At 45.8% G+C, this 17,402-nt stretch overlaps 1 protein-coding gene across 4 annotated transcripts in view; it reads right to left on the reverse strand.

Annotated features, from left to right (window-relative positions):
* PAK6 (p21 (RAC1) activated kinase 6) overlaps positions 1-17,402 on the reverse strand; it is a 939,585-nt gene that overhangs the window by 599,243 nt on the left and 322,940 nt on the right. The gene's annotated exons all lie outside the window — the stretch shown is intronic.

Consider the following 17,402-nt stretch of genomic DNA (forward strand, 5'->3'; position numbering starts at 1 on the left):
ATGTTTTATATTTTCCATGTGACCTTTATTTCCATTCTAACACACTGTAACCTATTCAATGTGAGCATGAATTCCAGTATACGTATGCATGACCCTTGATAGGGACATACTTCCTAACCAATGTATTTGCTTAGCTATAGCAAACATGTTATGAACCAGAGCAACATACACTCCTGCCCATAGAGGCATTCTCCCATGCCATAATGACAGTGTCCACCTACAACTTCGTATTTGCTTACCCATGGCGATATACTGGACCACCCATAGCACTGTGCAAGCTGGCCTACAGAAACCTACCTCAACCTATACAAACATGCTTGCTACCCAATAGACACTGTTCTTGCCACACAGAGACGTACTTGCTGGCCCATAAAGCCATAACTGACCAGCCCTAGCAATCTGCTTGCCCACACTGATCTAGGTCCTATCCCAACCACTGCAACATAAGTTACCATCCACAGTAACATACTATTTATTTATGTATTTATTTATCTACATTTGTATAGCGCATAAACAGCCCATGGGCATCGTGGCGCTGTTACTTGAGGGGAACTTAGTTAAAGGGAGGGTACAAGTGGATTAGGCACACAACAGGTTGTACATTTATACATGATTGATCATAGGTTATGAGTATACTTAGCAGGTTACCAGGAAATGCATTAAGCACTCACAAAGGGTGAGTGTGGCGTTAATCATGTGAGAAAAGTGTGGTTTTCATGGCCTTGCTGAATGCTAGGAGTGATTCTTCAGCTCGAAGAGTCGGTGGCAGGTTAAGGTGAAAGGACGCTAGGTATAGGAAGCTGGCGCCACCTGCTGTAACTCTTTTTACCATAGGCACCGTTAGCATGTTTGAGTATGGTGTTCTTGTAGGCCTGGTTGAGGTGGAGAGGTGAATCCTTTGTGAAAGGTAGGCAGGTGCAGAGAGGTGGATGCACTTATGAGTAAGTGTTAGCGCTTTGAATATAACCCGTTCGTTTATTGGGAGCCAGTGGGCTTGTTTTCTGGCGGCAGTGATTTGCTCTCTTTTTGAGATGCCTTGGGCTGCACGAAGAGCACTATTCTGGATGACTTGCAATGTTTTTTGAGGGTATTTTTGGAAGTCCCTAAGAAGAGTACATTGCAGTAGTCCAGCTTTGAGCCAGTGATAGCTCTGGTTATGTTGGTGCAATTCTCTTTGGAGAGGAAAGGCCTCACTGCGTTTGAGTTTGGCATGGTATGCTGCTTAGGAGGCGATAGCATTAACTTGTCTAGTCATGGATAGGTTAGTCCAAATATACTCCAAGGGGTTTCACTGCGTCATGTACTGGGATCCTGATGGAGTCAATGATGAAATGGCTAAACTGAGTGTCAAGATCTTTAAGTGTGTCAGAGGATCCTACTAAGAGGAGTGCTGTCTTGTCAGAGTTTAGGCATAGTCTGTTGGCTGCCATCCATGCTTGGATGGTGTTATAGATGTTGAGTGTTGTGGAGACTGTGTCATAGTTACCTGTGAGAGTGAGGAGGATCTGGGTATCATCCGTGTAGTTGGTGTAGGAGATACCCAGGGCGTCAAGGATGAGGGGGGCGTGTAAAGATGTTGGAGAGAGGCAGGCGCTTTGAGGCACCCCACGTAGCATGATGGTGGGTGAGGCGGCGGCTACTTGCATGGTCCTACCTTGCAGGAAGGAGGTGATCCAAGCAGTGGCGTCTGAGGAGAATTGGGCTGTGAAGGTGAGGTGGTGGCATAGGACATTATGATCAACCAAGTCGAATGCCACTAAGAGGTCAAGTAGAAGGAGGGCTGGTTTGCCTTGGTCTCTGGCATCGTCCATCTGTTTTTTTAGGTCTAATAGGGCAGTTTCGGTCCCATGCCTGGGGCGGAAGCCAGATTGTCATAGCTCTAGGAGAAGGTTCTCTTCAATGAATTGTTGCACCTGCATGTAAGCTGCTTTGTCCAATATTTTGAGTAGGAATGGGATGGTGGTGATGGGCCTGTAGTAGTTAGAAGATGTGGGGTCGAGGGTAGGTTTTTTAAAAGTGGGTGGACCCACACTTCCTTGAGGCAGGAGGGGACTTTCCCTGTGGCAAAGGAGGCATTGACGAAGGCTGTCAGGAAGGGAGCGAGTGTCAGCACAGTCCTTGATAATTGTGGCAGGGCATGAGTCACCTTTGCAGTTGAATGGCTTTATGGTTTTCATAAGGTTGATCATATCCTGTTCTGTATAGCTTTAAATGAAAAAAGAGGGGCAGTGTCAGGAGAGGGTACTGGTGTGAGGATGGGGGTATTGGTGAGCGAGTGTTGGGTGGTCTGGATTTTATTTTGGAGCAGGTTCAGCTTGTTGCGCATGGCTGTTTGAATTTCATCACACCATGCCTTGTCTTTAGTGAAGTTCTGAGGAGCGGGGGGGGGTCTCTAGTTCTCTGAAGATGGAGAACATTTCTTTCGTGTTGGATTTGGCCTCAGAGATTCTCGATACGAAGGAGTTAGCTTTGGCGCGAGTGATTGATTGTTTTATACTCTTTTTTTTGAGAGGGATTTAAAGTCGTGTTAGTTTGCGTCAGGAGTGGGAGGTTTGCCAGCGTCTTAGAGCGGCCCGTTTTTCCTTGCGGAGCTCGATGAGATCTGGGGTGAACCTGGCATTAGAGTGGCTGGTGAGTTTGGTTTTGCATGGCTTCAGTGGGGCAATGGAATTGACTGCTGATGTGATTGCGATGTCATAGGCTAAGGCGAGGGCCTCTGGGCCAGTGGAGAAAGGTGGTCTGAAGTTTGGGCCCTGGAGGAATAAAAGCATCCTTTCTTTAGTGAGTTGGAGGGAGCTTCGTGCGAGAGCTGGGGGCACAGGGGGGAGCGGTAGTTCTGGTGGTGGGAATGCCAAATGTGATAATATGGTGGTCAGACCAGCGGGTGGGGGCATTGCCCGTGATAAGGAGAGGACAGTTGTGATGGGCAATCCAGTCCAATGTCCTGCCCAGATGTGAGGGGCCCGTGATGGTGTTAATGTTAAAGGATATTGTACCGCGCACTATCACTACCGGAGTGGTCCCCTGGCGCTCTGAAAATGGGAAGGGGGGTGAGTTAGTGGGAATAAACTGGAAATGTGCAAGAGAGCAGTGATGTGCTGTTGGCAGCCTCAGCCCGGTGGGTCTGTCGGCTGGGCTTGGGGTGTTTTACGGTCGGTAGTCGTCGTCGTGCAGTTGTGTGAGTCTGTGTGGTTTGTTTTGTTGCAGTGTAGTGAAGTTTGTGCAGATTGTTGTGTTGTAGGCTTGTGGTTGTGTTTTGTTAGAGTTTGAGATGTGTATGCAGAGGGGTGAAATTGTTAGTGGATCTGTTAATTGGCATTGCTGTCCTTGCAATTATGTCTAGGTGTGGTGCTTGCCATCATTCACTTTTCCATCTGAGTGTGGCACTTGCTAATCTTCAATATCCTATCTAGATGTGAGGCAGGCTAGTGATCACGATTCCATCTAAGTGTGGCACTTGGTAACATTCCCAGTTTAATTTAAGTGTGGCACATGCTAACATTCACAATCCTATCTAGATGCGACACAGGCCAATCTTCACAGTGCTCTCTAGGTGTGGCACTAGTTAACATTGGCAAGTAAGTTAGTGTGTAATGCAATGCAACATTTACAGTCCAGCCATGAATAGATTTAGGCTGATAGTCACAAATCTCTAAGTATGCATGGTGTAAGTCTATGGCAGTCTACGTTATGGAAAGGTAAGGTAGAGTGGCAGGGCCTTTCTGGAGTGGAGTAATTGCTCTACACCCCACCCATGCCGCACTTAGTTTTTGTTGGTGTCTGTTGACTGCTGGTTTTATTGGCTTCCCCTGCTGACACGTCTTTGAGCCGCCAATGTAGGAGCCGCCCTTAGCCGCAGAGGGCTGCCCTGGGAAGGTCAGTTATGTCCAGGTGGACGTACCAATCAGGGGAGATGGGTGGGATGGAGGGTGGGACTGGGAAAAGGCCAGACACAAAGGACTACACCTCACAGACTGCACCCTCTGGATGCAGCCCAGCACAGAAAAACGGGCTCAGAAGCCACAAAAACACTAGACAAACACACCAGATTAGCATACAGTGCTCACCAAAATAAATAAATAAAAAAAATTGAAAAAACACTCACACCACTCTAATAGAGTACATAAAGCAGGCCAAAAATGGATTACAATCATTGCTAAATCCTAGGATCTCGAGGGCTGAGTTAAGCGTTTTAGCTGCTGGGTCCTTGGTGTCGTTAAGGACTAGGTTGAGGTCACCAAGTAGGATGACTTTGGAGGGTTTCTTTAGGATATTTGTAAGGAGGCGAGTGAGGGAGGCCTGGAAATCACCTATTGGACCTGGTGGGCGGTAGACCAGGTGGATTCTAACAGAGCAGTGATTGGAGAGGTTGCGTTTCAGTTGAAGGTAATCACTGTTGTTCATGTTATTGTCCATCTTCTTGATGGAAAGGGAGTTTTTAGCTATAAGAGCTACCCGCCACCTTTGGAGGGGCGGTCACGTCTGGTGACGGAGTAGCCAGGTGGGAGTGCAAGGGATAATGCAGGGCCTGAGGCTTCATGTAGCCACGTTTCAGTCACCGTGAGGAGGTCTAGGTTGTGCGTGGTGATGAGGTCGTGGATGTCTAATGCGTGTGCGTTGATGGAGTGGGTATTAACAAGTGCACATTTAAGGTGGGGCTCGGGTACAGTGGCATTTAGTTCAGTATAGTGCAAAGTGGGGGTAGATAAATGTGGTAGCGCAGCATTTGCAGTGGTAGCATTGGGGGGGTCTCATTTTCAAAGGTCATAGACACAGGTACAGTGGCATTCAGTTCAGTGCAATGCAAAATGGGGGTGGATAAATGTAACATCATGCTCTTTTTGATACACGTAGTGGAGGTAGTCTTGATTGGCTCATTCAGGGTGGTGGCGGAGTCCGTAGATCCTGCAAAGTGAGTGGATGGTACCGTGTTTTTATTGAGCTTATACAATGTTTCAGGATGCAGGGGGTGGTGGGCTGCGGTATTGGGAAAGCCTGGCATCCACATCAGATGGAGATTGTGGGCTGCCGGCGTGGATGAGTGAGCGCTAGAGGCGTAGACTAGCCCCTGGGGCCTGGCTTGTAGGCACACATTCCGGGTGGTTGTAGGCGGTGGCTGGGAGGGGAGAGGGGCATTGCACGTGCAAGAGCCTAGTCGCGCTAGCCTGAGGGCGAGGCTTGATGTCTTGGGATTACGGGTAGCATTGGATCGCTTACCTTGTGATACTTGCAGGAGTGTGGGGCATACGGCAGGCTGCGAGCAGCGAAGAGCTGCAAAGAGCTGCAAAGAGCTGCAAAGAGCTGCAAAGAGCACTGGTGGCCTTTCCTCACGGCCTTCCCAGCTCGACGTTGCCTCTTGGCCCTCTACCCCTCCATTTAAAGCAGGAGAGGAGGGTCAGACAGGGCGAGGCAGCAAATCAGGACACAGGCCAACGGCGGTGAGTTTCGCGGCTTTCTTTGTTGTGGATGCCTCCATGGCAACCACAGGGGCCATTTTAGTTGACTTCAGTGCTACAGAGCACGTGGCAGCAGGCGAAAGCTAAGGGCAACACATGGATGTTCTGAAGTAAACACAAACGGCTGATCCATCTCCCAGCTGATCATGGTTGATTCGTGCTTGCAGCGGAGCTGCAAAGAGCACCAGTGGCCTTTCCTCACGTCCTTCCCTGCTCGGCTTCTAGTACTAGATCCCCCAGAGTAACATACTTCCCCCCGTCCCTCTGACCCCGCCTCCTCTTCTCCCTGTATTCTTGACTTAGCGGACTACTTTTCTTCCAAGATTCCACTTCTTCGGTCTTCTATTTCTTAGTCCTCACTTTCTACACCCTCACCTCTGCCCATGGTGCGACTATGTCTTCTTTCCAAACACTATGTAAACCCCATATCACTGCTTGTCTTGCTCTTCCTACTGCTGTCCCCAGCGATTCTCTGCCCTCGTCTGATTCCAATTGTCTACCCTCACCTTGTGAATTATCTCACTTCACACTTTATTTTTCCCTTTCTTCATCCACTTTCCCCTCATCCTTTAAGAATGCCTCCATTCAAGACCCTTCTATCTGCTCCTAACCTTCGCCCTATTTCTCTTCCTTTCTATGCTACTGGTGCGAATTCTATGTCGGGACCGGAGGCTTCATATTATACATTCAACTCCTTTACTTTTCAACCAGCAGCAAAGATTTAAACATGTTTCCATAAGTTAAACGATTTAAAATATAACGCCAAACTCTTGAAAACACCAAAAAAGACCCCCAACTCAAGATGTCGGGCCTGGCCTCACTAGCATTCTTTGCCTGACTATAAAGTCCAATGCAGCTAGTCCCTTATACTCTTCTTTGCTGCTCGACCAGCAGATAAGTTACAATTTTCTACAGTTTGAGCGTTTCTGTATCTATTACATTACTGCATGTACGTCATGTGAGGACAGCGTACAGGAGATTACAGGCAGAAACAGCAAGATGTTTTCTTAACTGACAGAGATTTAGGGGCTATTCCACACGGATCTCTTTGCCTCTCGCCTTAATTGCCAGGTCACACGGTTTTTTAGCTAGCCTCCGGATCCGGACTCAGTGGCGGCAGATGCCTATCTTAAGGACTGTACTCAGTGTTCCCGCCATTCCCTCTCATCTCGAGGGTATTGCTCCAGGTGCAGACAGAAAACGTTGTTGGTCTTCCTGACTCCCTTCTGGCCGTACGAGGTGTGGTTCCAAGCCCAGTTGGAGTTTTCAGTAGAATCCCCAGGCTCCTCCTGTCCTTTCCTATTCTAATCCAACATGGGAGGAGATTGTCACGAGGTAGTGTTGCTGGGACAACTTCTGCTCATCGCGAGGAAAATTTCTGCGAGTCCTGGGCACTCCAGGCCTTTCGAGAGACGCCCGTCATGTTATCCGATACTTATGTTGCTCTTTTTGTGCACCGGAACTCATTTCGGTCCTCAAACGCTGCTGCCTGCCTGTGCGCGGCAGCGCATGGTCACCAGCTCAGGTGGTCCTTTTAAAAAAAAAAAAAAAATTGTGCGTGCCAGCCAGCCACGGGGGTGCAGACTAAGTGAGTCTGAGACCACACCCCGCGCTGGCTGGTGCGCATGGGCAGGCTAGTGGTGGGGCCGGCGCTCACGCCACACAGTCAACAGCACGTTTGGGCAGCCAGGCCGCCAAGTCTTTTTTCCAGTCCAGTCCTCGGAGGACCCCGTCTTCCTCTTTGGCTTCAAGCAGTCGGCCCGTAGGTCTGGCGGGAGTCGAGTTGACTAGTAGTCGCATTCGACCACCTCCTGTGACTTTCTTCCTCCTCTGTCCGGCAGCGCTCCATCTCCCAGCGCCAGTCAAGCTCAAGCAGTATCTTTCTGAAAAGGTGAGTAATATATATGTGAAAAAAAGATGAAGGGAAATTAATTCGAAAGTCTGAAGGATGGCCTGGCCGCCACCACCACCACCACCACCACATCCCAGCCTTGGTGGTGGGGCATAAACTCATTCAATCTAGATCTCTTCTCACTCCGACTGTGTGTGCGTGGCTGGGCACACCCCCCACCCCCCAACAAGCGTTGATATCTAAAGCATGGGCAGGGAAGGTCAAGTGCTTGCTTTCAGTTGGACCTCTCCTTTCTGGCTGATCCCTGTCGCTTTTGCGAATCCGACCTGAAAATGTTTCTTGTGAACTTGCTGAACAAACCCACATTTGGACCCAGGCTACAGTTGAGTGGTTGTGTGTGGTCCAATAGCCTAGGCCATCAACAGGCATGGACCGTTGGCTGGTCCCTCAGAATGTCCCATGGCAAGGCGGTCTGGACTCGGTTGGGGTTTGGGCCTGCCCTCATGACATGTGCAGTCTTACTGGTGCAAAACTGACAATCGATTAGCTACAAGCTATAGGTGGGTGCCAAGTTAATTCTGGAGGCCTCGGCAAGATCAGTTTTAACGACGTAGCTGGGTCCCCATGAATATTATTTCATTGGGATGTGTGTACACAACAAAACACAGCCTGTGTTTTACAGCCAATATTTTAAAGTTGATGATTTGCTGTAGGTAGCCTGGACATCATGTGTGCACCCCTATTGATTTTCTCTTTATAACATACATGATTTATGTGAGTTGCAAATTTACAAATCCCAGAATGCAATGAAAAAAACACAGAATGAACATATCGCAAGTGACATGGGGCATTTTTTTGCAAGTAGGTTATAAAGAAGACTAAGTGACCCAGAAAGTAAATTTAAACCAGCATTGGCAATGCCAACAGGTTGGGCCTTTGTGTATGCACAAGAAAGGCACTTGCCAGGCACATCGATAGTGGTATTATCTGGCCATTGATGGGAGCAGGTGCAAAATGGTGCGAGTACCTGGGAATCTAATAGCAGTGTCTAGCAAATGCCTAATACTAATCCACAAGCCAAAACTGTTGGCTTTGCCAATACTTGTTTTAACAGGACTTCAGTTAAGGACCCGCAGAGTGCTTATAAATTGAGTGGCTGAAGGAAGACCTGGTAAGACATTTGTATTATACCAGTAGCAGCTTTACAACTCCAGTTAAGTCATTAACTCTCGGAAGACTACTTTGAAAAAGCACTGGCAGGTCCTTTGAGTGTAAAGTTTGATGGTAAGGCTTGAATAAAGTGAGCTGAAAGAGCTGTATCGAGGAGGTGTTTTGAGCGGGTAGGAGCAGGAGCTGGCTGGGAATGGCTAAGGCATTAGCATGGCCATTAGCAGTCAATGTGTGGGCACATAAGAGGGCAGGGCAAGGCCCAGGAGCCGGCCAAGTGTACGCTTCATCACAGATGGGTGCAGATACATTGCGTCACGTGTACCTGTGGGGTACATTTACCAGCTCAACAGAAATCCTTGCAACATAAAACTGCATGTTAGCAGTTACACAAATAATGGCTGCGCTGTGTCTGCTGAGCACATATTTCCCTGCATCACCAAAACTGTTTTTAGCAGTTACAGAAGTAATGGCTGCGCTGTCTCTGCTGAGCACATATGGGGCGAGATGGAGCAGAGACACCCCAAGAATGGCTACATTTTGTTTTCTCATGTGAACCCAAAGAGAAGGATTCCAAGGCAGAATGGCTCAGCGCTGCTATGCTGTCAGCTCAAAACTTCAAACTGAAAAAGAAAATGTTCTGTGTTTAAAATGACCTTGCACTGGTGCTATTTCCATCTTTAAACATTACACAGTTTAGTTGAAGTAAAACACAGCCACGCCCATCTATATTCAGGCTGAACATCATAAAATGAGGGCCATTCCTCCCTGAAAGGCATTGTTGTGTCAAGTAAAATCTGTGAAGAGCAGAGAAATTAATTTCAGTCCGCACGGCCAGCGTTCACTTTTGCAACAAATTAACACACGCAAGCTCTTCAAAAGAAGCTCTCTCTCTTTCTTTGCTTGGTGTCAGTTTAAAAGAACCCATTTCTTGAGCATATCCCTGTGTTTAGAAATTGAACAGAGGTATGAAAGCTTTCAAAAGGCAACATGCAACGAAAACTGCATTTTGTTAAATGACATAAAAATAAAATGAACCCGTGTTACTTTGCCTTGCAGAGAAATAAAATGACATAATGAAAGCTAAATGGGAAACAATACTGTAAAATGCCCAGAAACACAACTGTAGATTTGGGGAAAGAAAAGCTGCAAAAATATAGGTATACTTAACTCTCTAACTGAGGCAGGCATTCCTGTTAGACCAGTTTGGCTTTAAGGCCAAATGTCACGCTTGCCCGTGATTTGATGCTGCCAGGGCAGGGACCCTGTTCTTTAGGCTGACAGGTGTGATAATTGCAGGGTGCCTCAGACTGCATGGCAGAGATGCTCCCAAGAACAAAGGGGGATTCCATCCCATGTTTTTGCCTCAGAAGTATGAAATCCCATGCATTCAAACTGAAGGACTTCCAAGGAGAAGCCATGGAAACCTCTGGGCAAGCTGGCCAGGGGGAAACGACATTTGGCTAGGGGGTTGGAAAGACTGCCCAATTTTGGGAACAAAGCCAGCCCATTTGATTAAAAAGACTTTTTACATTAAGACATTTCAGTAATCTGAATAAGCAATAATGTGAAATTATGATGCTTTTTAATGCAACTTTTGTATCAGCAAGATGAGACTATTTAGGTCTGGGTCTTCCTAGCATGTGGGGGACACGAATGGCATTAAAGAGTCACTTCTGAGGAAAGCGTACATGACACAGATGTAAAATGTAATGGAAATATGCCCGACATTGATAGGCTTATGTGTAGCCATTTGTAGAATTTTAGGTGAAATGTTTTCCATGGAAATGGCATAAGATTGCCAGAAGAACAAAACAGCATTGCACAAACTTGGGATTTGGAACGGCATGTTCCTTGTAAAATATGGGGTTCTGCCCATCTGATTTTCAGGAGGATAAGAATTGTAAATATAAGGGTTTTGTTTCATAACTGATTTTGGCAAAAGTAACTGTGGTATAACAAAGCACATCATAAAACACACATCCTAAAACTGATGTCACTTCCCTGGATCCAATCCATTTACAGGGAGGCGTAGACATCCACAGCCTGACCTATCCTATCTTAGAGGTATGTCCAAGTTATTTCTGCCCACATAGTAAAAATCCTCTGATGTCATCCTGCTTATAAATTGAGGAGGCATAGAGAGAGTCGGGACATTCAAAATTCAGGATACTCAAGATCCAGACATTCAACATTCACCCTACAAGACTCCAGACTCCAGAGCCAGGCCAGAGGTAGCTGATCCATATCCAGGCAGAACCACTATCCAGAACTAAACCCTACAAAAATCCCAATAATTCAGGGAGAAAGGAGGAAAGGCTGCAGACCCCTTTGGGAGAATCCAGTGACCAGACCTGCCCTTGCCCAGCTGATGCACCCGCTTTCCACTGTGATCAAACCCTGGTTGCCCCGCTGTTCCCTTAAAGGAGAGCCCAGCCGCTGCACAGTGGCCAGATCCTTGTCCTGCTGTCCAGAGACCTGGTTAGCTGTCCCGACTACCCAATTCAAGTGTATCTTGTAAGCATTACCCTCCCCAGTAACCAAAAAGCTGCATACACTGTTCTGTTACCTTGCATTCTGTGCCACCCCATAAAAATCCTCTAAATACCCTAGGGAATTCTTAAATTGTCAGAATCCTCTGTGTATCCTGTTCTTAAAAGAATCTGCGTTAGTCTCCATGTGTTAGCGTAATTCTTTCCAAATTATTTCAGTCCGTTGTGTAAGTCCCTAGTACTATTTTGAACAAATTAATGAATTTCCCATAGAGATGAATGTGGCGTGAATAGGTTAACCTTGCAAATTAACCTCCTTGTGTACTGTGTCTTTCTTTAAATATCTAGCCACTAAAATATAGTTGCAGTAGAACCAATCATTTTGCTAACAAAACCGAGAGTGTTTCCCTTTTTAAAATCCAATTTTCCTTCCCTATAAAGAATCCCATACTGTCACCCATCAAGAGTCACCCTTTCATTTTAGTATCATCTCTGTTATGTGCCTTTGTACCTCATCAATAAAACCGATTTTCGATTCTGTTTAGCCCATTTCTGAAGCTGTTTGCTTGTTTTAAAACCGTGAAAACTAAGAAATTGCAATTTTGCCACGTGTGATTCTTGCTGCACTGTTTTTCCTTCCTAAAGTTGATTTTCTTTTTTAAAATATTTATTAAAGTTGAATCATATGCAACCGATAAACAAATTTAGTTGTTTCAACATTTACATAACTGTCAATGTCAAATTTATATAATTAACATAACATTTCGATATTAACAATGTCCTTTTAGTTTGGTATCATTGTGTAATGATGGGACATACCAGGGAAGAATACACACAAGGCATCAGGGGAGAAAAAACGAGGGGAGTACACTAGGCGAAAATAATTAAAATATACTAATCATGAGTACTAAGATACTGTATAAACCTATTCCATTTGACGTTACATTTATGAGAATAGTCAAAAGAGAAAGCATAGCATTGTTCTATTCGATGGATGTCACAAATAGTCCACCATATATTGAGCGAAAGGTTTGCAGAGTTTTTCCAATTACACGTAATGTTTTAAAAAGCAACATTTACAAACAAGTTAAACAAAGCAGGTGAATCCATTTGATGTTATGTTACTTGGAATTTATATAACGCTTTATAAATCATTAATATGACCTCAAAGCGCTGGTAGGTTGAACGCCCTCGGGAACCATAGTTCTGGTCAGTAGAGCGGGAATAGAGTCGTAGTGTGCTTGGGTGCACCAGATGTGTGCAGCTGATGCAATTGCCGGAGGGTAGCTGCATCCTAGCGTTAGGTGTGGTGCTGAGGATATAAGTTAGATGTGTGCAGTCTGGTGGGTGGACACCCAGACTGGGTTCTGGCTGCGTTATGCCTGAAGGACGCATATGTGAGCAATTAGCCGGAATGTGCTCAGCTAGCTGCGTTTTATAGGGTGATGGGGGTGATCATGGGCTCGTGTTCATATGAGGACAGCTAGGCCGAATTAGTCAGGGTGTAGCTGTGTTCTAGTTGAGTGATGGTGTATAGTAGAGAGTAAGGGTAATGATGTGATGGTTATATTTAAAGTTAAAGTGCCCGGGAACAGGCACGTGAATAGGATGGCAGGGAGCAGAGCGACACACGGACAGGGGGCAGGGCTTACAGCGATAGGAGGGGGATACGGATATAAAGCAACAGCAAGGGAATTGGGAAGCAGGTTAACATTTACATTCATATTTCATCTGCTCTGTCCGTTTCATACACTTTGTCCGTTCTGCCCATTCCATCCACTCTATCTGCTTCATCCATTCCATCCACTCTATCCATTCAGTCCACTTTATCCAATCGGTCCACACTATCCATTCAGTCCACTCTATCTATTCCAACCACTCTTATTCGTTGCATCTATTCTGTCAGATCAACCACTTTGTCCATTTCATCCATTCTGTCCATTGCATCCACACCATCCATTCCATCGATTTTATCCATTCCAACCAGACTATCCATTCCATCCACTTTAACCATTTCATCCACTTTATCCATTCCATCCATCAACTCTATCCTTTCTGTACAATTCTATCCATTCCGTCCGCTCAATCTATTTAACCAAATCATCCATTCCATTTGTCATATCCATTTCATGAATTCTATCCACTCTATCAGTTTCGTCCATTTCCTTGTCTTCCTATCTAGATGGTAGATTTGATACTGGCTAACGTTCATAATTTGATCCAAGAGCAGCACATGCCAACTCTCTCAATTTTATCCAAGTGAGGTACAGGTCATCACTCACATTTCTATTTAGATGTGACGCAGGCTAGTGTACACGATTCCATCCAAGTGTGTCGCATGCTAACATTCAGTTACACCCAAGTGTGGCACACGCTATCCTTCACATTCTATCTAGATGTGACGCAGGCTAAAGTTCATAGTTACATCTAACTGTGGTGCAGGCTATCATTCACATTTCTATCAAGGTGTGGCGCAGGATGAGGTTCACAATTTAATCTAAGAGTGTCATAGCTACGATTCACATTTCTATCCAAGTGCGGCTCAGGCTAAAGTTCACGATTCCATCTAAGTGTGGGGTAGGTTAAAGTTAATAATTTCATCCAGTGCGGCACATACCATCATTCACATTTCTATCTAGATGCGACACAGGCTAGTGTTCGTGGTTCCATCTAAGTGAGGCACATGATAAACTTCACAATTTCATCAGTGTGTGGCACATGCAATCATTCACATTTCTGTATAGGTGTGGCGCGGGCTAAAGTTCATGGTTTCATCTAACTCTGACACATGGTGACATTCATAGTATGCGATGTATACGCGGGTTAACAATAGGACCAATCATGAGGTTGGCTAATGTTAGTGGTTCTGTTAGAAGAAAGATTGCTTGCATGCGTGACCAAATTTTAGACCAAAAGGTATGAACATATTTACATTTGAATATTAAATTAACAAGTCTGCATTAGGTTCAGAGCAAGACCAACATTGACTAGATACACCCTCTAAAGTTTTGGCAATACGCAAGGGGGTAAGAAATGCTTGATGAAAGATGAAAAAATATGTTTGTGTAAGGTTGGCGGCCGGGGATGTAGACTGACATACTGCCCACATTTTGGTCCAGTAATCTAAGGAGGGTTGAAAATTCCATCATTTCCCATTGTTTAATTGTATTGCGATTGTATATGTTTGGAGAGAGAGGGTCATTAAGGAATATATATAGTTTAGTAGCTTTAATAGAGGAGTTATTAATTAAAAGATTTAGATAAGGAGAGGGGGATTTTTGGCTGACAGTAGGTAAAGATGTAATCAGTGATTTAATCAGAAACAGGAATATTATATTGTGAACAAATCCCAGAGAATGGTATTATTTCTGAGTTCCGGATTAATTGTTTAGCATATATTATCCCCGAGTTATACAATCTATAAATAGTAGGGAGATTGGTTTTGGTGCAATTTTATTTACCAAACAAGAGGAAAGTATCATTGGGATTAGTTTTAGTAAAAGAGCTGGCTGGGAGTTTATTCCAAATACTTTTGAAAAAGTGAAGTGAATTTAGTAATATTGGGCCAGGACGAGGTTGCTAGGAAGTGAGAAAGAGTAAGTGGAGAGATATGACTCCTTTCGATATTAATCCATACAAGGGCATTATTGGGGTTGGATTCATAGTGCTTAAACATGACTAACTTTTAAAATGAAAGCTTTATGATACATTTGAAAATTAGGAAATTTAACTCCTCCTAAGGATTTGGGGAGTGTGGTCTTTTTTGATTCCATAGAAATTGAATGAGAATGGAGTTTTTTATTAAATAAAAAGGAGGTATGAATAACAGTGGGAATCATAGATGAATAATAAAGGATGGTTGGGGTAATCATCATTTTGATGGTGTCTAAGCGGCCCCACCAAGATAAGAGAAGAGGTGACAATTTTTCAGTCATTTCTGTGACTTTCTTAATTAGGTGGTTAGCATTAAAATTAATAGAAGTGTGAATATCTTTGGCTATAGAAAGTCCAAAATATTTGATATGAGATGATTGCCAAGATAAACCGGAAAGAGGGGTATTAGCTAAGTTACAAGTAAAGGTGAGAGGCATTACCTCCGATTTGTCAAAATTTAGTTTATACCCGGAGACAGAGTAATTATTAATTGTAGAAATAAATGTTGAATGGATGAGGCAGGTTCAGAGAGATAGATTAGGGTGTCGTCAGCGTATGCGGAGAGTTTTTTATTTCTATATAGTTTATGGAAATACCTTTTTAACCCCTTAAGTGCCAAGGACGAGGTATCTCATCCTTGGAATTCCTTCCAGGGTGCCAAGGACGAGGTATCTCATCCTTGGAATTCCCTCCAGTGTGCCAAGGACGAGATAGCTCATCCTTTTTGGCACTCTGTTTTGAGCGATCCCTGCAAAGATCGCAGGGATCGCTCAAAACAGTAATCCAACCCCCGGGCTATGTGAGGGGGGAGGTCCCCCCTCACTGCCGGGGGCTGGATTACCTTCAATTTCACGTCGGAGTGTGTAAAGCACGCCAACGTGAAAGTGAAAGTAATTTTCACCGCAGCAGACATTTTGGGCTGCTGCAATGAAAATGAAAGGTGAGTCTCCACCTTTCTCCCCCTCGACCTCCGGCTGAATTCTTCCCTTTCCAACGACACCTTTTGTGAAAGCATTGTTGGGTGCGGATCGGGCGCAGAGCGCTCGATCCGCGCCCAGCAATGCCCAATAGACACCAGGGATGTCTTGAATGCAGGGGGGAGGTGGGGGCTGCTTACACTAAGCCCTCTCCCCCCAGCTCCCAAAGCACCAGGGATTTTTTTTGCCCCCCTGAAAGGGTGGTGGCCCTCCCCCTCCCATATTAAGTGGAAACAGGGCCACCCCTTGTAGCCCTCCCTTGGGGCAGATTGCTGCCCCCAGGCAGGAGTACATGAGGTGCCCCCCCATCCAATTGGAGGGGTGAGGGGGCACCAGGAATAAGTGTGCAGGCCCCCCAAAGGATGAGACCTGCAGGTTAGGGCCCCCCTGGGGGCAGATGGCTGATCATGTGCCCCCATATAAGGGGGCAAAAGAAAAAAAAAAGGGAAATTTGGTTGGGGGGGGGCACTAGCCACCAGGGATTTATTTTACGGACAAGGGGGGGGTGGCCCTCTTGTATGGGAGTGAGGGGCCCCCAGGCCCCCCTCGCGCCGTACACTCCTCAGTACGGGACTTGGGCCACGTGCCTCCGGTAGTGGGGTTGCCCCTTGCCCTTATGTAAAGTTAACCACGGTTGACCGCTACATAGATGGGACTACTGAGCAGGACAAGGGGCATCCATCTTTTGTGCCCCCTTTCGACTCCATCTTGGGTAAACAGGCCTCACTGCGATAGTACAGCAAGGCTCAGCTCCCCTTCCACTGCAACAGCCAAGGACAGAGACACACACAAGGCGTGCAGGCAGCTGGCTGGCCCCCACCCTTGCACTCCCCCTGCGAAGGAAAGCTCCCATTCTCACGCTGAAGCTGGAGAAAGTTGCAACAACCAATATGATACAGTTTTCTTCCTCTGAGATCACTGTTAGCATGAGAACCAGCATGTGAACCAGGATGAGCTAAGCACTTTCTGCTAGTTTGTCCCCATAGACGTGCAAGCCACCCACCCCCATTTATAGCAATTTATTGCCATCCTGACCCTGCGCTCCCTGTAAGGTATTTCTTTCAAGTGCCAGACCCTCGCCTGCGCTGCGAAACCCACCCAACACACCCACTACTAACCTTAAGCACCTTGCCACAATATATGTTTTTACCTATATTAATGGGTCTAAAGCTTAGGAGATATGTGAAACACAGCTTGACTCTTTTTACATGCACAATAAAGGTCAAGGCCTCCAATTAAAGCCACAAATGACCCAATTGTACTGACAATAAATACTATGTGTGATTTGTGTAGAAATATGAAAAGAAGTATAAAATGTTTAGATAATTTGTTATTTAGTGTTTTACGAATGCAACATATTAGCTTAGGTAGTGACCGGACCCTGACCTGTGTGGAGCACAAGACATTTGACGTCCATCATCTCGTCAGCCAATCGGAAGGAAGAGATGCCATCCAACAGCACCACACCGCCTGGCCAATCGGGTCCATTTAGTATTTTTTGTGAGTTACTTTAATTGATATATATATGGGTGATGAAGTAAATGAGAGTGGGCATTTTTCGGGTTATTTCCTAGCTGGAGAAATAAACCATCCTTTGAACTCTTGCAGCCGGTTCTCAGTGCCTCCTTCCCCGACAGGGGTTGTGTTGGTTATTTTATTTTCTCTTACACGTAGTAAGCCGGGGAAAGGCACCTACATTTTTGGTGACCCCCGCAACGTTATTTAGAGAGGTTCCTCGAGGCCTGCACCACCCGGCAGCGAGATCCAGGACACCCCCGGTAAGACCATCGCCTCCGCGGTTGAC

Source organism: Ambystoma mexicanum, chromosome 14, assembly GCF_040938575.1.
Source record: "Ambystoma mexicanum isolate Mex_15411 chromosome 14, UKY_AmexF1_1, whole genome shotgun sequence".
Taxonomy (NCBI): domain Eukaryota; kingdom Metazoa; phylum Chordata; class Amphibia; order Caudata; family Ambystomatidae; genus Ambystoma; species Ambystoma mexicanum.